This window comes from Amblyomma maculatum, chromosome 4 (genome assembly GCF_055883805.1).
Source record: "Amblyomma maculatum isolate TAMU_Amacu chromosome 4, ASM5588380v1, whole genome shotgun sequence".
NCBI classification, from domain to species: Eukaryota; Metazoa; Arthropoda; class Arachnida; order Ixodida; family Ixodidae; genus Amblyomma; species Amblyomma maculatum.
In genome coordinates, this window is record NC_139347.1 from 186,564,803 (window position 1) to 186,575,566 (window position 10,764).

At 41.6% G+C, this 10,764-nt stretch overlaps 1 long non-coding RNA gene across 1 annotated transcript; it reads left to right on the forward strand.

Moving 5' to 3' along the window:
• Positions 1 to 2,541: 2,541 nt before the first annotated feature.
• Positions 2,542 to 10,288, forward strand: LOC146193842 (uncharacterized). The gene is made up of 3 exons (XR_014706492.1): positions 2,542 to 2,983; positions 4,847 to 4,996; positions 10,153 to 10,288. It is a non-coding gene; the product is annotated as an uncharacterized LOC146193842 (long non-coding RNA).
• The last annotated feature ends 476 nt before the right edge of the window (positions 10,289 to 10,764 follow it).

Sequence of the window (10,764 nt, forward strand, 5' to 3'; positions counted from 1 at the left end):
ACTGGCTGTAATGGACCATTGCAATTTGTCTTGTGTTTTTCCAGTATTAGCTATCCCTGTATGAAAACTGCCCACGATGGACCACTTTTTCCCCTGATCTCGCAAATGTCATTGCCATCCTAAAAACGCAGCTTTAATGGGCTGCCGAAGTGAATATTTTCCGTTGACCATTCAATCAAAACAAATTCTCCATTTTTATGGTTGAATACACATGCGCTGGACGCCAAACCGCGGCATTTAATTCCGACAACATTTCAGCCGATCGTTCGGACCTCACCAAGTACCACGTACGGGACGACAATTACTATAACGCATTCAAGCACGTACCGCTGCAACTGTCTGGATTCGTCTTTTCGGTGCGCTCATATGCGGCGCACCTTTGGGGGTCAGCTATATGTGTTTATGGTTTTAGCCTATTGGCATGCATGCAGATTTCGTCGCAGGCGCATACGTTTGTCGCACAATTATATCTAATGATAGCACGACCGTGCGACCACATATGTATACCCCAGACCGGCTAGCACTCACGACCCAATATGCCTGTATTGGACGCCGATTACATCCCTGCATCTATACGTAACCTATAGTACAAATCCAGTTGTCAGTGAGAACGCGCATAAAAACGAAATAGTGTCGCCATAGCATGTTCATGTGACATTAAATTAGTGATTAGAAGGTAGCTTTTTCATTGCCGAGAAGGAAAACGTTGCCTCAAGTTGAACGAACAAATGACCATTTTCTCAGCGATGTTTTTGTTCTAGTGCTTTTGTATTATTCATAAGGAACTACGCGCAGCATCGTCTGTTTACCTGGAGAAAGGACCGAAAACGATGTGTGTACTTCTAGACGCAATCACTGGAAAATGAAAAGCCGGAAGACTCGCGAGGTTACCATTTTAGTTTTGGGCATTCACACGGTGGTAAAAAAAATGACAGTTTTTCGTGCAGACTGCGAGCATGAAGGCCCCGGTACATTTATATGGCGCACAACATATATATCGCCAATAAACAAAAAAAATAGTTTTTTCCGCCTATTAGTTTAGAGTTTGACCATTCCAACCGCGCTAGGTGGTGGCAAAGGAATAAAAAAAAACTGTACAGGAATGAAAATAATGTGCGCTGTCGAGTCATTCGAAAAAACGAATGCAGCCTACAAACACTGTTTTAATGAGGCAGTTTTCCATGCCCTTTCCAATTCTTTCATTCTACTAAAATGATTTGGAATACGTTGCTTGCTCATTGAACGTTATCGTCTTTTTGTGCAATCCGCGTTAAGGTGAAGGGGATTGCGAAAAACGTCTGTGTATTGCCTGATGCCACAGCGCTTCAGGACCTCGACGCGCACAAAATTGATTCTGAATCATTCATTGCTGTGTCTGTCACCGTCGATTTGCGAAGTCGAGACAAAACATGAGCGAAGAAATATTGTTACAGTTGGAGAATGATGAGGACGAAGTGGCGCGCTCGTTTGTGGAAGATTAAGAAAAAGAAGTGCGTCGAATGGGCGGCCCTCGTAGCCTGGCTCCTTGGCTGTTCCTCAATGTATATATCTTTAATCCTCTTTTGTAAATATATTTCTCCCTGTTACAAAATTATATGCCAAAATTTAAAAACCTTGAACAATTCACAAATTCCGTAGAATGTTCAGAACAGCGCGGTGCGCTATAATTGGACAAAGGCTTTATCGATGTGGCCATAATTACTTGCGCAACAAAATTATGCAAGGTGTTTTAATGGTTTTGAAAGCTGAGGTAGTGTAGAATAGGTGGAAAAAGTTTAAACAATGTGAAAACTGTTTTTGTTTTCCTAAAAATTTTCAATGTTCGCTGTTTTCTGTAAATTAGCGCGATCGTATCTCTGTATCCAAATGTCATAAAAATATGAGCTTTAGCTGTTTGCGGATAATTATGCTGAGAACATATTGTGGAATTATTGCTGCTCTACCATGAACCTTTTCTGAAATAAAGGCCTGCAAATTAGGAAAATTTTCGTTTCCTGGGCCGATGTTTAGAATTTTTATAAAAACATCTACTCATACCCGAAAAGCGAACATTAACTGAATACAAATAAAAACATGTATATATTTAGTCGGATAATTTTCAGCTAGCTAACTTGAGCATAATTTGTATAATCTATAACCAAAGTTGGCTAGAACAGAAGAGAAGCTCGGAACTCCGCCTCTTTGACATTATTAATCAGTCATCACGCAACAGTATATAATATTTTGAAGTAAATATAAAAGGTCGAACGACCATCCTTTGTTCGATCATAGGTGGCGAAAGGGAGGGGACGCGCGCATTTGTCGATGCACCAGCTGTATGGATTTACGCAAGAATGTGGATGGTAGATGGGGAAGCTTTCTATTTTTTTAGAAAATGTTTGTCCGTGGTTGGCTTGAAGAAACAATGCGTTTGCGAACACACAAAACAAAACTATTTATTAGAACTCGACTCGAGCGGTGCGCGCTGGCGGCCGCTCATCTGCACGGTCCGAAGTCACGGCTGGCCGGTGCAAGCAGAAGAGGGCTGGGTAAAGGAGGAATGGAATGTTGAGAGGGTCGTTGGTCCTTCGTTCCCACGCGCAGCCCTTGCGAACACAACACCGCGGCGGGAATCACGCGCTGGTTGAGCGGGTCGTTGTTCCCCCTCGCCTACGCGTCTACGTGCAAGACACAACAGACAGCATCCCCAGCTGCGCTGCTGTGCGGCCTCCTCCCGAAGCGTTCATTTCAGAGCTTGTTGGAGACGCTACAAGACTTGTGACAGCTTCTTAAACCTTTCTTTAATTTCTTCCCTCATTAATTTTCTTTTTCATTGTGCTGTGCATAATTTTCTCTTGCGCCTATACATGTCCATGTGCTCCGGTTGGTGCTTGCTACATATCAGTGAATAGCTGAGCTGTGAAATGTCGCCGGAGTACGGATTACAGCAACGGCGGGATACCATCGGCATTATCAGACTCAGTGAACGCCGTCATCTTAGACCGTGAGTATATATCTTTGCAGCATGCCATTGCTTCATAATTGGTTTTATATAATCTCCTACCAGTCCCAAATGTTCTCTTTCCTTATTCTCCTCGAAACAACTGCGCGAAGCATGACTTCAAGAACTAAGCGAATTTTCGTCCAGGTTACATGCAAGCAAGTGCGTGGACTTATTTGCTGGCTGCGATATGAATAGCATTTGCGCCGAAAATAGAGGAGCCATGCGTAACAGGTGTGTATGCCACCAACACGTGACAGAACACTGCAGGCAGCCATTTGCGCAGTTTTTTTACTGTGCAGCGCGCCGCAATCAATTAGTAACCAGATACTATGCGCCCGGCTTTGTACATATATTTTGGACAGCCTCTCTTCTGCGCGCAGGAAGCCATGTTCACACAGTTTTTGGATTTTGTTAAGAGTTAAGGGCAGTTTTTTGTTTTCAGATGTACAGACGAAGTTTTGAAAACTGTTCGTGCCGTCTGTGCAAGCGAATTTTACAGTGGGGCAGACATGTGCGTGATGCCGCTTGATGACTAGGCTATAATTAAGTCATAATGAACCTCCACTTTTATAATGGTTAATATCATATTGAGGAATTGAAAGCCGTGAACAGCGCAAGTGAGCCCCTTTTCAAAAATTTCTTAATCGACGCCCCCCTTCTGAGCACGTGCTTTCAGGTGAGGGCGTTATCAGAAAGCGGCGACAATAGGAGAGCGATTTTCGCAGACCGCGCTTCGAGGGCGGGGGAAAATAACAATACAAGCAAAAAGGCACATCAGCCGTGTGTGCACTGCGTCCCTGTCACTGCAAAGTAAACAACGTGCACGCGGGACACAATGTACAAAACATTGACGGCCGGTATGAGGCAACCATATCGTCCGAAATATATTGCTCGCGAAGCGCTCGATGACGGCGCGCACTTTCAGGCGAAATGGGACAGGACGTCAGGTCCGCCTGTTCGGCAATTGCAGCTCTTTGTACCTCACGTGCCGTACCGTATGCATGAAGTGCACGCCATAGCCATCGTGCAAGAATGTTGAAACCGAAGCAGCGATCCACGTATTCTAATTCTATAGGAAATCATTTGGGAGTAGAAAAGAGCAACTTAATATGATGTGCATGGTTCTTTAATGAACGATATGTATAAATGGACGGTTGAATAGTTACAGTAATGGAGTGTTCCGCTAGAATTGTTTACGGCCGTGACCGCAATAAACAATACTGATATTGCTCTTAGCTTTAAGCTCTGGCATTGATAAGCCTATCTAAAGAACCGACTGGCAGTGACAGGTTGTTTACAGCTGTTGATCAAAAGGTAGGCCATCATGCTATTATTGCAGGCATATTTGCTTCTTTTTGTACCTCTGTTTACTAAAACTTAATTTTGTTCCCCATTCCTAGGGACGCTGCACCTCTTACAACACTCACTGTTCAGTCGCTTTTATTCAAGTATACAAAAAGGATGAAATGCGCATGCACTCATAGGATAGCCTGTCTTTCCGTTAACAGCTGCAAATAACACGCCACTGCTCCTCGGTACCTTGGATGAAGTTTTCAATGGGGTTACCTGAGATGCCTAGCAATTGCTGTAATATTTATACCAATCACTGCAGTGAAACAGAAAGGTAACACTGCATCACTTTAACTGCTGCATGCACCTATAAACGTGCCTTAATTTATTGCCTATTCGACCTCTTACTATAGGCTTTGTTCAGTAAGCAACCGTCTTTCATTGCTTCAATTTCTATCTCTACACCACTTTCTTGTTGCTCTGGGTGTGATCATTTGATTTCATTGTTCAAATCATATTGTTTTATCATGTGTGAATGATTTAGCCTGCACATACATGCTTTCATTTTTTTAGATGCGCATCGGGAGCGTTTTCTACGTAGAAGTGGATCGATTGAGTTGTATCACTGGTGCGAAAACCGACAACCCCCAGAAGATATGTGTCCTGTGGTTGGAAGGGCAATAAAGAAGAAGAAAATCAGCGGAAAAGCCTGCCTAAAAAAAGGTAGCACTGCATCACTGTAACTGCTGCATGCACCTTTAAATATGCCTTATTTTTATTGCCTATTCTTATAGACGGTGGACCTCTTGCTATTGGCTTTTTGCAGAAAGCAACAGCCTTTCATTGCTTCAATTCCTATCTCTCCACCACTTTTTTGTTACTTCGAGTGTGATCCTTTGATTTTATTGTTCAAATCATATTATTAAATCGCCGGTGAATGATTTCGCCTACACATACATGCTTTCATTTTTTTAGGTGCGCATCGAGAGTGTTTTCTACGTATAAATGGATCGATTAAGTTATATCACTGGTGCGAAAACCAACAGTTCGGTACCCCCAGAAGATTTGTGTCTTGTGGGTGGCAGGGGTATAAAGAAGAGGATAATCAGTGGAAAAGCCTGCCTAAAAACTTACAAAGATGGCGCAAAAGCGAAATGCTGATCAGGGCTAGCGTCTGATTACTTCTTGTTATCCCATTTCACTTGCTAGGTGATGTGACATATATGAAGCACCTTAGTATAATTTGTGGTATACTCACTGAAAATTGTGTAGACATTAACTTTTTTCTCGTTCAATTATTTTGAGTGACGCACGAATTGGAATAAAACGAAGTCATCCACACGTCTAATGCCCATAGACATTAGATGCGTGGATGAGCTCATTAATTGTGTTCCTATGTGAGCATGCAATAGTTTGTCGAATATATTAATATGTTAAAAGTTGATTTTTTTACTGTTAACCGGAGTAATACATATGCTCCATATCATAGCATTATTCGCCTGTAGTTTGTATCTGCTCTTTCCTAAATTGTATTCTACAAAGTATACGTGTGTCATCTCGTACGTCTATTTAACTAGCGAACAATTTGCAATCGAATCCCTTTTGTGATGTTTCAGCTACAAATAATGTATGACAGTTGTGACAATACAGGTAGCTTTAGGTATAACATATAGCGCGAAAATCTTTAATATATGCGATGATATTTTTATTCACCGCATTGGCTAAACCAGCCTGTTGAAGAGACGAAATGAAAACAAATATGGATGTCTTCGGACAGGAACAGTAATCGTGGTGCCATGACCATTTTTTTAATTAAATTTTCATATGTCGTGGGCTAATGTCTCGGCACAAAGGAATGACCCTTAGGTTTGCCAGATGCGGCGTAGTATTCTCGAAAAAAAAAAAAAAACGCCTATCACTAAAGCTGGAAAACGCCGTTTTTGTCGTTTCAAAAAGTTGCACGTTTGGAGGCCGGCTGGTTGCGTAAAATTTTGTCATCCACTGTTTTTTACTCACCGCATTTGGGTAACGTTTACTTGTATAAGAAGTATTAAAAGTGTGTTTCATTGATGCAGTTGATTTAGTAAAAAATCGCAAACTTTACTTCAAGAACAACGCGCTACAAAAATGTTAATGTTCAACCTTACATACTGGCGTGACGCATTGCGTTGTTTGCACTAAAATATTCTGTGTTTATTACGCAGGTCATATTGTTAATTTAAGGCAGAATTTGGAGCTCTAAGCTGCTATGTGTGTTCTCTGTAACGCCACCAAAAGTATTATGCTGGAAAGCGATTTGCTTAAGATTGTAATTATAAAAATTACACATTGAAAAATCATCTTCAAAAATATAGTATTGTTAGTGGTGGTCAAAGCTGACAAATGGAATAATATATTAATAACCTAGATTGAATACGTTGCACCTAGCAATAAAAAAGAATGCAGGACAGAGAAAAAGTTCAGCCTTCACTTCCGTTCTGCCATGAAATTGGCAGAAATAGTGAATTAATACCATTTTAAGCTATATTAAGTATTTGTCCCAGAAGCAGAAAAACGGTGTTAAGCGCTGACAATGTTTTAAATTTTACTTAAGGTAAAATGTAACTAAATTAGGCAAATACTAAATTGAAGTTTTGATGCCTATTCCATAAGGGGGAGCCATATAAGCACATCTATAGAACAAAAACAAGCAATTTTATATTTCTAATATTACATTTTGCAGAATTCAATATATTTACTGACTAAAATTAACAAAGTACTTTGCACTGTTTTCGCAGATTTTGATAAAAATTGATGTTGCGGCCGTTTATTCAATTCTAATCAGTTTTCCTTATTTTACCATTTTCTTATTTTTGTCCAATTTCAAAATAATATGCAGATACACACACAAATCTAGAGCTTCAAATTTTTTCAGAAATAAAGAATGGAACCTAGATAATGTAGAAACATAGTTTCTGTGCCAAGATATTATTGGATCTTGCAAGAATGCAGGCTGAGTTTGGCCATTATCAGCACAAGCACTCGGTTTAATATGTAATGTTATATTTTTAAACAGTATAACGGAACACTTTTTAGCCCGTGATATTTTTGAGGTACTGAAGATTTTTGAGAGGGATTTGAATGAAAATCGAAGATGATCTTTTTTTAATTGCAGCAAATTTGCCCTTTACTGCTGTTTTCGAATTCTGAGCAATTTTGATGCGTTGTGGAGAACACACCTAGTGGTCTGGAGCTCCAGATACTGCCTGGAATTAAGAACATGCGTCAGGAAGTGAAAACATATTTAGTGCAACCAACCTAATGCATCATATGCCAGTACATAAGGTTAAAAATGAATATTTTTGCAGCGTATCGCTCCTGAAGAAAAGTTTGCGATTTTTTAATAACACAACTGCAAAAACAAAATAGGTTTCTAATAGTGTTTGTAAATATAAAACCTGCATATATTTAGTGAGTAAAAAAGAGCAGATGACAAAATCATGGTATCCAAACTTGCAACATTTTGAAATGGCAAAAACAGCGTTTTCTACCTCTAGAGATATACCATACAATTGTTTTTTTTTCGAGGAGACTACGCGTATCTTGAAAAACTAAGGTTAATTCTTTTGTGTCTAGATACTTGCCCACCACATATAAGAATTTCATTGGAAACGAAAGATGGCCATGGGACCTCGATTATGTTTCTTATCTAAGGCACCCATAATACGCTGTGAGAAAGCCAATATCAAAGGCTTTTTTTAATATTCCATATTTCGAACGGTTGTGCCATCTAAGAAAATTAGAAAGCTAGGCACACCTTAGGTGTAGCCAGCCCTCACTTTCTGTTACAGCTGCATTTGCTAAGCTGAATTAATGCGTTGATTACTTTATTTTAGCCACGAATATAGCGCTATTACGTGTCAATTTTAAAGAAAGGCCGCAGTGACGCGATTCCTGTAGAATTTTTAAGTGAAATCTGTAAACCTTACAAATCTACCCATATATATGATCTCTTGCAGGTTTTATTCAAGCTACATTACACCTGCTGCGCCCCATAGCTTGAGCCAAGGGTTATAAATAAACCCTTAGAAACAGACGATGGAAACCGGTGGTGCATTGCTGGCAGCCACTTAGGACAGCGCAGAAAATTTTTATTTTGTACGTGGGGAAGTGAGGTTATTCGCTTCAAGTACTAAATATTCACTTTAGACAATAAATAGGACTTACAGAGTCGGTGAGCACGTTCGGAAACCCCTGTTTCAATATTTGCGGTTAGAAACCTCATGTGTACCTTTATTTCCAGCTGTAGATAAATTCCGGGTTATGTAGATACCGAAACCGTTACCAGACCATTCGCGCACCTCAACTGTGCTGCTCACAACATGATTTTGAGCGGACAAAACAACCTGCCGCTAAGATTGCTAGCCCCATGCATGAGTAAGGGTGATATGCTGGCGATGGTTGCTTCGCGTCGGCCCTTTGGCGCACATGAAGGCTCGAGTTACAATGAGCGCGCCGAACTTTGCAATGCGGATAATGACTACAAAACGGTAAGGATACAAATGAGTGGAACAGTATTTTTCAGCTGTAAAATACAAATACAGTCTTGTTGGACGATGTGCGCCCCGCCGGGGTGGTGCAGTGGTAAGACGCCCGACTACTGTGCCGGAGTTCCCGGGTTCGAACCCGACCGCGGCGGCTGCGTTTCGATGGAGGCGAAACGAAGAGGCGTCCGTGTGCTGTGCGATGTCAGCGCACGTTAAAGATCCCCAGGTGGTCGAAATTACTCCGTAGCCCTCCACTACGGCTCCTCTTACTCTCTTTCCACTTTCATTCCCACCTTCCTCCCTTCCCTTACGGCGCGGTTCGGGTGTCCACAGAGCAAGTGTGACAGTTACTGCGCCTTTCCCTTCCTGTGAACCAATTTAATTAACGATGTGCTGGCGCGGACGAAGAAACCATAGGCAACTTGTAGGTCTAACGCTACACAGGGCTGTCGAGCCAAGCCAAGTCCTCAATTGTATTGTCCGGGAATCAGATTTCTGTATTTTCGTGGTTTCCTATTGTATCTGGCGTTCAAAATGCAGACGTGAGGGTTCTTTATCACAAATAATCAAACGTGGATTGTGCCGGTACTCTTCAAAGTAGCAACACCATTTATTGTGTAAGTCATTAATCAGTAATTTAGGTAAATAATGTCAATAAGGATTCCAAACAAAACCTTTTCTGTGGCGCTCAGCAATATATATCTGGTTTCCTTTGCCTGCCTCCGAAATGTTTTTTTTTTATCCCTTGGATCAAATTTGCTTGGACAAGCAGTATATGTGTAAAAATGATGCACCTGTGAGCTACCCGTTTAAGTGAGCTCCCGTTTAAGTGAACTACCCACAAAACCAGTCAAAAGCGTATATCAGCTAACCAGCGGCCAGTGCAGCAGTCGTGGGCTTAGATCGCTTGTGTATATTATATCTAGCCATTTAAAAAAAATGAAATAGGTCGCCGAACATTCTCTTGGTAACGATTGTTAGTATAAACTGTTTGCACATCGCAGAAAGCGTAGGAGCGGCAAAAAACTAGCGCGCCAGTCATATGCGGAGACAGCCGATAATCAAGCACTAATTCCTAGTGTGGGATGAAACACTGGCTGTCTCAGCCGTATTGCTGTGGAGGCGATCAAAATGCAACAGGGCACATGCTATGCAATGTATGTGCGTCTTTCATCCTAATAAACCCAAGGCAGCTGAAACTAATCTGGAACTCATCAGTATAGTGTTTCTCATTGACCATAAATTTCGGTACATGAATCCTGGAATTTTCTACATCTTCCTAAAATAATGCGCGCGATTTTATATGCCTCGTAATAGTGTTGTAAATTTTGTTTCCTCATTGTTTTTATGCAGGTGCCATTTGCGAAAAAGTTGGGGTGGACGATTTGGAGGCACACGCATTTATTCGCAGGTGGCTGCCTGGTTCCTGTGACAGGGGGGGGGGGGGGTGGAAGAAAAAGGCGTTATGCTGAAACCTCCCCTGGCGAACTAGGCATGCCACCTGTGAATGCAATTGCAGGGTCAGCCCCCTCATTACGCCTATGAGTGTGCCCTCCAGCTCCCTGGCCCCTTCCACTTCCCGAGAGCCCGCCCTGCCCTGACCAACCCTGCCACTGCCCCGCTAACTGCTGCTGTGTGGGACCTCAGCACTGGCTAGTAACAACTGCCGTCTATAGTAACAATTGCAATAAATATTATCTTTTTGTGAATATCTTGTTTTGTGAATATCTACTGGTTGCTCATGAGCAACAATTTGAATTTATATGGCCACTCCTATTTGAAAGGCCATTATTGTCCCAGCAAGTTCGATGTGCTGTCACGAATATGGCTAGAATGAAAAAGGCTGCATTTTATGGCCTGCACAGGCAGTGCCACAAAATGTGTAATCTTGACATCATCAATGGCACATGAATGGAGTAGCCGGTGTACCCATAAACCATTGGATTAATATTGGCATCGACAATA